Here is a 13,149-nt window from a genome sequence, read left to right as displayed (position 1 = left end):
ATAACAAAACTGTTTAAGAACATACAGTAAAATATAGTCTCAACTTCTTAAGTTTTCCCTGTAACTCTGCAGTCAGCTTTCCTTAGGATAGTGGCATGACATGCTGGTAATAGAAACCCCAAGAGCTTGTGAGGGCTTTTGTTCTTTTTCTTTTCGTGTTCCTTCTTCTAGAAATACGAAGGTGATGGGCTGGACCCAAGAAAGAAACCTAAAAAAATATAAAAGAACCAGGAAATTCTTCTGTATTGGCTTTTCAATGTCAAGGCTCAACTTGGTTGGTTAAAGAGGGTGGATCCCTGTAGAGGATGTCAGACTCCAGTTAAATGAGAAAAGTCCTAAATTTTCACAAAGAAAATATGCAGCATCAATAAGAGTATTGAACATAATGTGCCACAGGCATGTCTAATTTTGTGCTTCCAGTGGCAGATGGTAAACAGGATGTTTGAAAAATAGAGATGGGGGTCCTAACTCTGCACAAGCCCCTTCGTGGGCACATTTGTAAACAGGAACCCTGCCTCGCATCCGGAGCCGGGGATCCCGTGATGTCTTGCAGCATTTCCTAAAGCGTTCCGGCTCGGACAGGCTGACCCCAGTATGATCCCAGGACCTGCCCTTTGTGCCTGAGAGAGCTAGAATTAGAGGCACAGTCAGCTTGCAAAGACTGAAATATTTACTAGTTAGCCCTTTACATAAAAAGGTTGTGGACTTCTACTTTAAATCAATGCCTGAAATTTAAGCTTTTTCAGTCCTTCGCTCAGAACAAGAATATTATCTTTTACAGTATTTGTAAAATCAGCTAACAACATTAAATGCAGCTTCCTTGTTTTCTCCTCGTAGTTCAATGTGTAATAAATGTTAGTTATGCATTAGGACTTTTCTCCCTCCCTAGTATAATCTAGTTCAATTGGCTATATTATATGTATGATTTCTTTTCTCACTTTATTACTCATAAATTAGTAATCTCATTTGGAATTTCCCATCCTATAGAGGGGTTATGTCTTTGATTTTTATCCAAACTACACGTTTCAACCATTCTAGCATCAAATTTCAAAATCATTTCCATCAAAGTTAAAAACGATCCACTGTTTTCTGTAAATATTGCACTCCTATTGCCGTCAAAAGCATCATTATATTTGGCTAAATGTTGATGTATAATATTATTTTAGGCCTTGATACTTATTTGTCTTTGTTGAATACCGTGACTAGTAGCTGTTTATTCGGCTTTCTTCTGTCAGTTTTAATAATGGCATGAGTGCATTTTGACATGCAAACCTGCTCACTCTTAGTGTTTCCAGTTTTTAAGAATTTAAGCAGTTCATTTCTCTGAAGATTTTGGTTTTTTTCTTTTCTGAGCTCTGCTGTCATATTTTCTATTTTTATCATTATCTTGACTTGTTCCCATGCTTTCAAGGAACTAGAAAAATGAAATGAATTGTATCTATTTATCAAAAAAAAAGTCAATTACCATAAATGTAAAAATAGCAATGAATCGGTATCACACTTTCAAACCGGTTACCTCTAGAGCTTTACAAACAGGCATTTAAGAGTCGTTTGAACTGTTTCATGTTACAAAACATTCCTCAACCACCACATGCATCTGTCGTCTTATAGAATGGGAATCCTGAATGAGCACACAAAGAGAAACAAGAAAATGGACACTTGACACCACCAGGAGCAACACTTTACTGTGCACAAAATTATTCCTTTGATGCCATCTATGAGGAAGTATTTGACAAGTTAATTTGTCTTTTCTCCACCTTAAGCACTGCCGGGGTGCAAATCCTTCTCACGTTTCACAGCAGCAGCAGGTACCCTTAAACCTGAGAGGCGTCGACCTCAGCCACTTTTTGTTTTAAAACCAGAGAGCAAAAGGCAAAGACAGGCATTTCTCTGATTCTTGACAGTGTTATTGAGGACGGTTTAGGGTTGCGATTGATGCTGTACTATCACTGGGGGCACAACCTGAGTGACCTAGGCGTTCTCTTGCACATTGTGTATGTTGCGTGGGTGCATGATTTGTGAGCCCTGTATACCGTGGCCCCCCTGTTACCTAGGTTTAAGGGTGCTGCTGCAATTGAGGGACCGTTTTCTTTTTTCCCTTTCTTTTTTTTAAGATTTTATTTATTTATTCATGAGAGACACAGAGAGAGAGGCAGAGACACAGGCAGAGGGAGAAGCAGGCTCCATGCAGGGAGCCCGATGTGGGACTCGATCCCGGGTCTCCAGGATCACAGCCTGGGCTGAAGGCAGCGCTAAACCACTGAGCCACCTGGGCTGCCCCAGGGAACGTTTTCTTTGGGGTCCACCTGCCTCAGGCTGCACTGGGCACAGAAAAGCAGGAAGTCTAGGATGACATCTTGAGAGCATCCCCCGAGCCCGGGGAAAGGGACAGGAGCTCCTGGGTTCTGAGCGCAGTGTCCCGGGGATGTGAGGGGACCTCAGAGGAATATCTGCTTGCACACAGCTGGAGAGGCAGGGACCCCGGGCTGGGCGGTGACCTCCAGGCCGCAGCTCAGCGACTGAGGACAAGGAGCACACACACGGGGATGTGGTGATGGGGAGGCCAGAGACCTCCCTGCTGGGACCCTCGGGACATTTAGGTGACACTTGGAGGGCAGGTGAAAGCCTCGGTAGTTTCCAAACTAGAATGCCCTTTCAACATAGCCAGATCAGACCCCATTAGCCAGATTTGGAGCAGGAAAAAGAAATGCGACATTTCGTACACACCATTGTGCTCAACAAAATCATTATCTATCACATAAATAAGTTTGGTGAATCCTGACACTCTTCCCCCCTTTTCTCTGCCCCGCAATCTAGAAGTGAGGGGGAGCTCATGGTGTGGAGAAAAGTGGGCACTGGGGCCTTCCGTGGTGCTTCGGGAACATACCGTAGGGGAAAAACGATCTGTGTTTCCGCGTCTGGACGCTGCACAGGTCATAGAGTGGAAGGAGCCCCGGTCGGAGAAACCAAGTGCCTGGCAGCTCTCCCCGCACTCGAGCACCTCATCCCCAGCCCCGTCCCTATTCTCTCCACGCTGGCTCAGGTCTTGGAGGAGCAGGAGCGAGGTCACGGTGGCAGGACATTTTGCGTCCCTCTGAGCCTTTCCTCTGGACGCCTCCTGGGTTGAGGCCATGTCTTGGTCATTTGCTCAGCGCTCTGGGGATCCGTCTGCTTTCAGGGACTCCCCTTCACCCCCCCCCCCCAGAAGCGCCGGGCTCACCCGGCCCAAGAGCGGCCACCCCAGCCAGTAGCCCGGACACTGACGGGGCTGTGGGTCCGGCTCGGCCGGGCCTGGGAGAGCCGAGCCTCTGGCCTTCAGATGTTCTGGGCCGCAGCTCTCCTTCCCTCGAAGGCCAAGCGCAGAAGCAGACAGCAGAGGGAGCCAGCGGCCTGCCGTTCGCGCTCAGGCTGCCATCTGGTAACTTGGAGGACGTGGTGGCTGTCCCCGAGGCGCTGGGACACACTGGAGACACAGTCACTTAGGTGAATGCCTCCCAAGGCCCACTGTGGTTTCCCTCCCAGGTCAGGGCCTGTGTCGGTCTGCATGTCAACCCGGCCTTCCACAGTGGCCCTGTTTCGAGAAGCAGGCGGAAACAGCTTTCAGACTTGCAGAGGGAATTCCCTTCGTGCCCCACTCCTTTGCAGGAGACAGTCTGCCCCTCTCCTGGATCTGAACTGCTTGCCCCTCCCTCCGGCTCTCTCTGAATGGCTCATCTGTGGCCCTGTGGGAAAGCGTTAGAGTTGCTCCCAGCTTCCGAGGGCCCTGAATGAATGCACCGACTATAAGCAGCACCTTTTGGCCATGAAGTCATCAACTCAGCCAACTCTCCGATGCCAGATGTGGGGAGAGGGATCCCTAAAGTGAGGCAGCCTGCACTTGGGGCTGTGGTGGTATCGTTTCCAAAGAGGGGCTGAGCCCAGTCAGAGCAAATGTGGGATACAACCCCTCTTGAGCAAAATGGGAAGAAAAAAAGGAGCAGAGGCAACGTCTGTCCGCTCCCCACGCCTGTGGGCTCAGCCAGGCCAGGTCTTCTGTCCTTCCCTCTGCGAAGGCTTCGAGCTCTCCACAGCGCCCATGGCCTCTCCACACATTCACAGGGCAGGTGCTGGAGATTCCTGACCATCAGCACCGGCTGCTTTCAGAAGCGCTCCGACCTTCGTATTCCAGGAGAGCACCTTCCCCTGCCTCTTCCTCCTCCCCACTGAGTTACCCGGTTGTCTCCCAAGGGCCTCCTCCTGTCGCTTGTGCCCTGATCCCTCCCCCCCCCCCCCCCCCCCCCCCCCCCCCCCCCCCCCCGGCCACGTGAGGAGGCCTCAGCCACCCAACCATCAACCTTGTCCAGACACACGACAGAGAACATTGGCAGCGGGGCAGACGCCGACGATGCTTCTTCACCGCAGGAGTCAAAGGCGGCCTGCATCTGCCCAGACGCACAAGCCTACAGCCTGAAGGGCAGGAGAAGGCAGTGGCGGCCGGGAGGGAGCCTGGAAGGGTGGGCATGGCTTTGGATTAAGCGGACGGTTCATAACTGGCTGAACAGTGCTCCCGAGGATTCCTGTTTAAAAGCGAGGGGTCCCGGTCTGGAGGGTGGTGGCCACAGGCCACCACCTCAGCCACTCAGCACGGTCCTCAGGGATGGCCATGGCGGCTTGAGGCATGTCAATCACGGTTACCGGGACACACCTTGAGGGATGGCCATTGTCCTAAATGACAGATTCTGCTTGTTAAAAGTATTCAACAGACTGAAATAGTCACTTTGAACCAGATGAAGTTTGAGATAAATGTGAAGTTTTGAAGGCGGAAGGAACAACTAAAACGCCACGTGTGAAAAACTCTCAGGTGTCGGAGTTGCTTTTCGGCACCTGGCACACAAGGAAAACACACGCCGTGAGAAGCATCAGCTGCGTAATGAGGGATACTGAATCCAGAATCAGAGAGGTGGCTCCCAGTGCTGGAGACTGTGTCCACTCCTGCTCGTCACCCTTAGAAGGGACCCCAGGGCCCCAGGATAGGGAGGGGACTGAGGCCAAAGCTGGCAAGTGTGAGAGACCCAAGGATGTTCATTTGGTCCAGGAGCAAAGACAGGGATGTGGAACGGTGGTGGGAAAGAGGGGTGACACTTTGGGGCTTCGGAGGATAGAACCAGGCCCAGCAGGCTGGGAGGCACATGGGCCCAAGGCATCGGGATCCCGCAGATCCATGTCCAAACCCAGTTGAGTGACTCAGGGATCTCCCTAGGCCTCTGGGCCTTGGCTTTCTCAGCTGCACCCCAGAACCACCCCCAGGACAGGACCACAGTCGTGAAGATTCCAGAAACCCTGTAAGTGCTTGATAATGTGTCCCTCTGGCTACTATTACACAACAGTTAGAGGGAGACAATTTTTGGTTTAAGTGTAAAAGATGCTTCTAGCACTCGGGGCTTCTCCTCCACAGAGGGCAGCTTTTGGACATTGGGGTGGTTATAATGCAGAAGACGGGACGGTTTTGTGTGCTGTGCTGGCCTAGTGAGATTGATGGCAAGTATTTCCTTTTACCTCCAGGGAGAGTTTAGTGATTATGCTCTTCGTGCCTTTGAGAGAAGAACTGTGCTTGGCTCCTCTCTGACTACCCTGCGCAGACCCCCTTCCACCAGGAAAGGGGAGGCGTGAAGCCCCCCTGGCTAAACACGGGGACACTGTCCCTAACCTGGGGCAGTGGTTCCCGTCACTGCTACGAAGTGGGGCCCAGAGCTGTGAAGGCAGACACCAGCGGAGGTGGCCGGGACGTGAAGAGGCCTGTAGGCATCAGGGGGACGGGCATGTCCCTTCCTCATCCGGCGGCATCTTTCTTAAAGAGTCACGGTGGTACCAGGAGATGCTCCTTGCACCCCAGCTGGGGACTTTCCTTGATCCCCATGCCTGCTGTTGCCTGTGACCAGTTCTCTGGCAAGTTAAGGATGGGGGCCAGCTGGCAGGATGCACAGCCGAGCACAAGGTTCACAGGAGGAGGATGTTTAGGGGATTAAGCTGACAGATCTCCCCCATTAAGCTCACCCAGGCTTGAGGCCCAGAAGGCAGGGCAGCCAGGCTGCCGCCCATACCTCCAGACAGCAGGCAGAGGGTGTCACGGCCCCGCAAACTGCAATTCTGGGCACATCCCTTCCCTGGCAACAGAAGTGCTGTCATTCCTGCTCCCAGAACAGCTATGAAATTTTCCTGGAGCTTCGGCCACCTGCTCCGGCCTCGGGGCCTCGGGGTGGACGCGCGGCCTGCTGCTGGCTGGGGCCTCCCTTACCACTTCCTGCCAGCTACCTTCTCGCTGCCCCACTTCCCCTGTCCTTCTGGGAGCTTCAGGTGCTCTTCTGGGGGCTGTGAGGGCTCCCCCAAATATAGAGCAAAACCCACCTTCTCGGGAATGAGATGAGGGCCTAGAGAGACTGCTCTTTCTCAGCCCTTCAGGTTTGGGGACTTACAGCGATTGTCCACCTTTGCCAGGGCTGTAGCATCAAATTCTTGGTCTTCATGGGAAGAGGGCCTGGGATGAAGCTTGATAGCCTCGTCCTCTGCCAGACCATGGCCCTCAGACCAAGCTGGTGATAAAAGTGCAATTTCCTGAAAACTGAAGGTACTGAATATCAGTGTTTGTTGGTCTTTTAGATCTCCTCATTTGGGAAATTCCTTTTCAAATCTTTGCTTATTTTTCCTATTAGGTTGTCTGTCTTGTTGATTTTTAGGAATCTGTTCTGGATAGGAGCCCACTGTTGGGTACATGGTTTACATCTATTCTTCTCCATGTTTTCTGAGGAATAGAAGTTCTTACTTTCAATGGGGTTCAGTCCTTTCCTTTATGATCCTATTAAAGAAACCTCTGCCTCTATCATAAAGATGTCCTTCATGGGATGGCCCAGAATCTTTAGATCTACGCTTGCATATGCAAGCCAACTGGAATTGGTTTGTTGGTAAGGTTGCAGGTAGGGGTTCAAGACTGACTCTCATCTGTGTGTGTTCTCTCAGCACCACTACGATTTGGGTGGTTTTTGATTTTTGTTTTGTTCATTTGCTTAGTTTGCCTTTTTAAATAAAAACTGTTTTTATTTTAGAATAGTTTTTGATTTGCAGAAAAGTTACAAGGCAGTACAGAGAGTTCCCACGTACCCCTCACCCGTTGTCTATGGTACATTTGTCGTGGCTAATGCATCATCACTAAGTAAAATCCATACTTTATTCTGATCAGGACCATTGGTTTCTGACAAAAAAAAAAGTGTTGCTGGCAAATGCCATGAGACCACATCCTGGTAACTAAACCTTCAGGGACAAAGTCCCCTGTTGTAAGAGCCAGTGTCTCTGGTCTCAGCTTAAACTGGAGAACTGAGCGGGGCTCACGTGTGGACTCGGGTCCTGTGAGGTCATGGGGACGGACATGTGGAAATTCTAGTACTGAAGGGCCTCCAGCATCGTAGACTCTCAGCCCCAGGCCTAAAACTCCTGAGTTGTAATGTGTGATGAGTAGCCTTCTCCTTGAGTCCCTTAGACTTTAATTTGTAATCTTGAAGCAAAGTTTAAAATGCACTGATGATGAACAGCTTTGTACTTTAATATTTAGTCAGCGTGCTGCACATTTCATCCCCAGGACTCCTCTTCTGTGTGGACCTTTGTAAATTTTGATGCTCTGCCCTCACCTCCTTCATCCTGCACCTCCCACCTCTGGCTACCACCAATCCGTTCTCTGTAACTTCAGAGTTTGGTAGAGGGGATTGTTAGTTTTAGCATTTTTTTAGATTCCACAAATAAGGGATATTATAAAGTGTTTGTCTTTAACTTATTTTACTCAGCATGTTGCCTACAAGGTCCATCCATGTTGCCACAAATGACAAGATTTCCTTATTTTTTGTGGCTGTATAATATTCCTCGGTGTGTGTGTGTGTGTGTGTGTGTGTGTGTGTGTGTGTGTATCACATTTTCTTTATCCATTCATTTACTGATGGGCACTTCTTCACTGTTGTAAATCATGCTGCCATGCGCGTGGCGGTACAGTTGCCTTTTTGAGTTAGTGTTTTCATTTCCCTCTGATAAAAACCCAGATGTAGAATTTCTGGATCGTTTCTGGTTAGTTCTAATTTTACTTTTTGAGGACCTCCATACTATTTTCCATGTGGTGGCACCAATTTATGTTCCCACTAGAAAAGGTTCCCTTTTCTTTATATCCTTGCCAATATTGTTACTTCTTGTGTTTTTGATAATAGTCATTCAAACAGGTGCAAGGTGGTATCTCACTGTGGGTTTGATTTGCACTTCCCTGATGATTAGTAATGCTGAGCATCTTCTCATGTATCTGTTGGCCATCAATATGCTGTCTTTGGAAAATGTCTATTCAGGTCCTCTGCCCATATTTTAATCAGATTGGATTTTTTGCTCTTGAGTTGTGAAAGTTCTATATGTTTTTTTGGATATTAGCCCTTTATCAGATATGATTTCCAAATATTTTCTCCAATTTAGTAAGTTGCCTTTTCATCTTGTTGATGGTTGTTTAGCTATCCAGAAGCTTTTCAGTTTGATGTAGTCCTGCTTGTTTATTTTTGCTCTTCTTGCTTTTGGGGTTATATATAAAAAATCACTGCCACAACCAATGTGAAGGGGTTTACCGCCTGTTTCCTTCTAGAAGTTTATGGTTCCAGGTTTTACATCTAGGTCTTTAATCCATTTTGAGTTAATGTCTGTGTATGGTGTAAGATAGTGGTCCAATTTCATCTTTTTGTATGTGGCTTTCAAGTTTTCTCAGCATCATTTATTGAAGAGACTCACCCTTTCTCATTATATATTCTTGGCTCCTTTATCATAAGTTAATTGACCACATATGTATGTGTTTATTTCTGGGCTTTCTATTCTGTCCCATTTCTTTAGGTGTCTGTTTTATGCCAATACTATAGTATTTTGGTTACTATAGCTTTGTAATATAGTTTGGAAAATGTATCATTAATGCCTCCAGCCTTGTTGTTCTTTCTCAAGATTGCTTTGGCTATTAAATTTTTTGTGGTTCCATACAAATGTTAGGATTGTTCTATTTCTCTAAAAAATCCCACATTGGAATTTTGATAGAGATTGTTTGAATCTGTAGATTGCTTTAGGTGGCATGGATATTTTAACAATATTCAACACCCAAATTTGATAAAATGTTATCAATAATTATCATTTTAACAGTAGTCTTCCATTCCTTGAGAATGTATTTTTTCCATTTATTTGTGTCTTAAATTTCTTTCATTAATATCTTACACTGTTCAGTGTACAAGTTTCTCACCTCCTTAGTTAAATTTATTCCTAGGAATTTTATTTCTTTTGATACAATTGTGAGTGGAATTGTTTTCTTAATTTCCCTGATAGTTCATTGTTAGTGTAAAGAAATGCAACAGATTTATGTATATTGATTTTGTATTCTACAACTTTACTGAATTCATTTATTAGTTTTAACATTTTTTGGTATAATCTTTAGAGTTTCCTATATATAGTATCAGGCCATTTGCAAAATTACAGTTTTACTTTTTCCTTTCTTATTTGGATGCCTTATTTGTCTTTTTCTTGCCTAATTGCTCTAGCTAGGCCTTCTAATACTTTGTTGAATACAAGTGGCAAGAGTAGTCACCCTCATTTTGTTCCTGATCTTGGAAAAAAAGCTTTCAGGTTTTCACCATTGAGTATGTTAGCTGTGGGATTGTCTTATAAAGCCTTTATTATGTTGAGGTATGTTCCTTTTATATCCACTCTATTGAGAGAGTTTTTATCATAAATTGATGTCAAATATTGTTAAATACTATTCTCTGTATCAATTGTAATGATATATATTTTTTATCTTTCATTTGTCAATCTGGTGTATGATGTTGATTGATTTTTGGATGTTGAACCATCCTCACCTCCTTGAAATAAATTCTACTTGATAATAGGTCTTAGGATTGGTATCAATTGTTCTTTGAACATTTGGTGGAATTTCCCAGTATAATCTGCTGGTCCGTGAATTTTCTATTTCTTCATGATTCAGTCTTGGTAGGTTCTATGATTAGGAATTTTCCATTTCTTCTAGATTGTTCCACTGGTTGGCATATAATTGTTCATAGTAGTCTCTTATGATCCTCTGCATTTCTGTGGTATCAGTTGTAAAATCTTCTCCTTCATTTCTGATTTTATTTTAGCCTCCTCTCTCTTTCTTAGTTAATTGAGCTAATGGTTTTGTCAGTTTTGTTTATCTTTACAAAGAACTATCTCTTGAATTCATTGATATTTTCTGTTGCCTTTTGGGTCTTTATTTTATTTCTGCTCTGATCTTTATTTTCTTTCTTCTACTAGCTTTGGGCTTTGTTTCTTTTCCCAGTTTCATCTGGTGTAAACTTAAGCTGTTTATTTGAGATCTGTTACTTGATGTGTAGACTTTTATAACTATAAACTTCCCCTCCTAGAACTACTTTAGCTGCATCAAATAAATTTTGATACATTTCCATTTTTGTTTGTCTAAAGTATCTTTTTATTTCTTCTGTGATGCGTTGATTGTTCATTGGTTGTTGTTTAATATCCATGTATTTGTGTTTTTCTAGTTTTCTTGTTATAACTGATTTCTAGTTCTTACCATTGTGGTCACAAAAGATACTTAATGTGATTTCAATCCTCCTAAATTTATTAAGATGTGTTTCGTGGCCTACTATATGATTTATCCTGGAGAATGTTCCATGTACACTTGAGAAGCATACATATTATGTTTTTGGATGGAATGTTCCATTTATTTCATCCATTTGTTAAATCCATCTGATCTAACATGTTGTTTAAGAGTGATGTTTCCTAATTGATTTTCCGTCTGGATTATCTATCCATTGATGCAAGTAGGATATTAAAGTCCCCTGCTATTATTATATTGCTGTCTCTTTTCCCCTTTAGGTCTGTTTATATTTGGTTTATATATTTATGTGCTCTTATGCTAGGTGCATAAATATTTACACATGTTATATCCTCTTATTGGATTGACCCCTTTATCATGATGTAATGGCCTTGTCTCTTATTGTAGTCTTTGTCTTTTTTTTTATGTTTTTTTTTTTTTTTTTGTAGTCTTTGTCTTAAAGTCTATTTTCTCTGACGTAAGTATGGCTACTCTGACATTCTTTCGGTTTCCATTTGCAGGGAACATCTTTTCCCATCCCTTCACTTTCAGTCTTTGTGTGTCCTTATATCTAAAGCAAATTGTAGGCAGCATATAATATATAGGTGGGTTATGTTTCTTTTTAATATCCATTCAGCCACTATGTATTTGGATTGGAAAATGTACATTTACGTTTACAGTGATGTGTAATAGGTATGCCCTTATTGGCATCTTGTTAATTGTCTTCTGGCTATTTTGTAGTTTCTTTGTTCCTTTCTTCTTCTCTTGCTCTCTTCCTTTGTTAACTGCTTTATTTTAGTGTTGTGCTTAGAGTCTTTTCTCTTTGTCTTTTGTGTGTCTACTATTGATTTGTTGCTTCAGGGTTACCATGAGACTTACATAAAAGAATGTATATTTATAATAATATATTTCTAGTTGATAAAATTTAAGTTTGAAAACATTCTAAAACTCTACCTTTTTATTTCCACCTCCAACATTTTTGTTTTTGATGCCACAATTTACATCTTTTTATCTTGTGTGTCTCTTAATGTATTATTGTAGTTATAGTTGTTTTTACTACATTTGTTTTTTAATCTTCATACTAGCTTTATAAGTGATGAATCTACCATCTTTACATTAGAGTATTATGAACTATACTATATATTTACTTTTACCATAGAGATATATATTTCATATATTTTTCCTGTTTCTAATTAGTACCCTTTTGTCTCAGTTTAAAGTCGCTTTGAAAATAATTTGAAGGCCAGTCTGAAGGTGATGAACTTCTTGAGCTTTTGCTTGTCTGGAAAACTATTTATCCCTCTTTCAATTGTTAAAGACAACTTTTTTGGGTAGAGTATTCTTGGTTGGAAGGTTTTTTAGTTTCAGCACTTTGAATATATCATGCACTCTCTCTGGCCTATAAAGTTTCTGTTGAAAAATCTGCTGAAGTCTTATGAGGGTTCACTTGTATATATAACAAGTTGTTTTATCCTTTGCTGCTTTTGAGGACCTCTCCTTGTCTTTAACTTTTATAATGTGTGTTAGTGTGAGTCTCTTTGAGTTAATCTTATTTGGAACACTCTGGTCTTCCTGGATCTGGATGTATGTTTCCTTCCTCAGGTTAGAGAAGTTTTTAGCCATTATTTCTTCAAAATTTTCTACCTCTTTCTGTTTTCCAACTGGGACTCCTAAAATACAAATTTTGGTCCATTTGATATTGTCTATAGGTCCCTTAAACTACCTTTGCTCTTTTTCATTATTTTTTTTTTCATTTTGCTGCTCTGACTGGGTGAGTTCCATTGACTTGTCTTTACTTTTTCTGCTTTATCACGTCTGATGTTGAACCCCTCTAGTGTATTTTTTTAATTCAGTTATTGTATTCCTCAGCTCTGTGACTTCTACTTGGTACTTTTAATATTTTTCTCTTTGTTGAAATTTTCACTTTAACTCATTCTTCTCCCAAGCTCAGTGAGCATCTTTATGATTGATATTTTGAACTCTTTATCAGGTAAATTAATTATCTTCATTTCATTAAGGTCTTTTTTTGAGGTTTTATTTTGCTCTTTTGTTTGAAATGTATTCATCTATTTCTTTATTTTTCTTGACTCTATTTGTAGGTAGGTTGTGTGTGTGTGTTGGTTTTTATGTATTAGATAAAACAGCTACCTCTCCCAATCTTGAAGGAATGGTCTGGTATAGGTGATGAAGCTTATTGTTCAACCCTGCTTTAGCTCTTAATTGTCTCCCAAACCTTTGTGATTGTCCAAGCAGCCAACTTTATTTTTAGTGGCTCCTACTAGTTGACAGTGTGTTAACACTTGTCAGTATCCCAAAGAGGGGGAGAGGAGTCTAAGTCAGCATCTAAATTCAGGCTAATTGCAAGCCATCCCCTTAAGCTGCAGGTTTTAAAATATGCAAATATATTTTGGAGGGTAACATTGGGAGTTGGTAGTTCTCTCTGCTCCCTCTGTCCTGAGCCCTGGGATGATAGCCAGTAAAGAACTGTTTCTTTCTTGGCTACCATCACATTGAAATGAACACAAGTCCTACTG

The sequence above is a fragment of the Canis lupus genome, chromosome 8, assembly GCF_011100685.1.
Source record: "Canis lupus familiaris isolate Mischka breed German Shepherd chromosome 8, alternate assembly UU_Cfam_GSD_1.0, whole genome shotgun sequence".
NCBI lineage: Eukaryota > Metazoa > Chordata > Mammalia > Carnivora > Canidae > Canis > Canis lupus.
Note: the sequence above shows the minus strand (reverse complement) of the source record.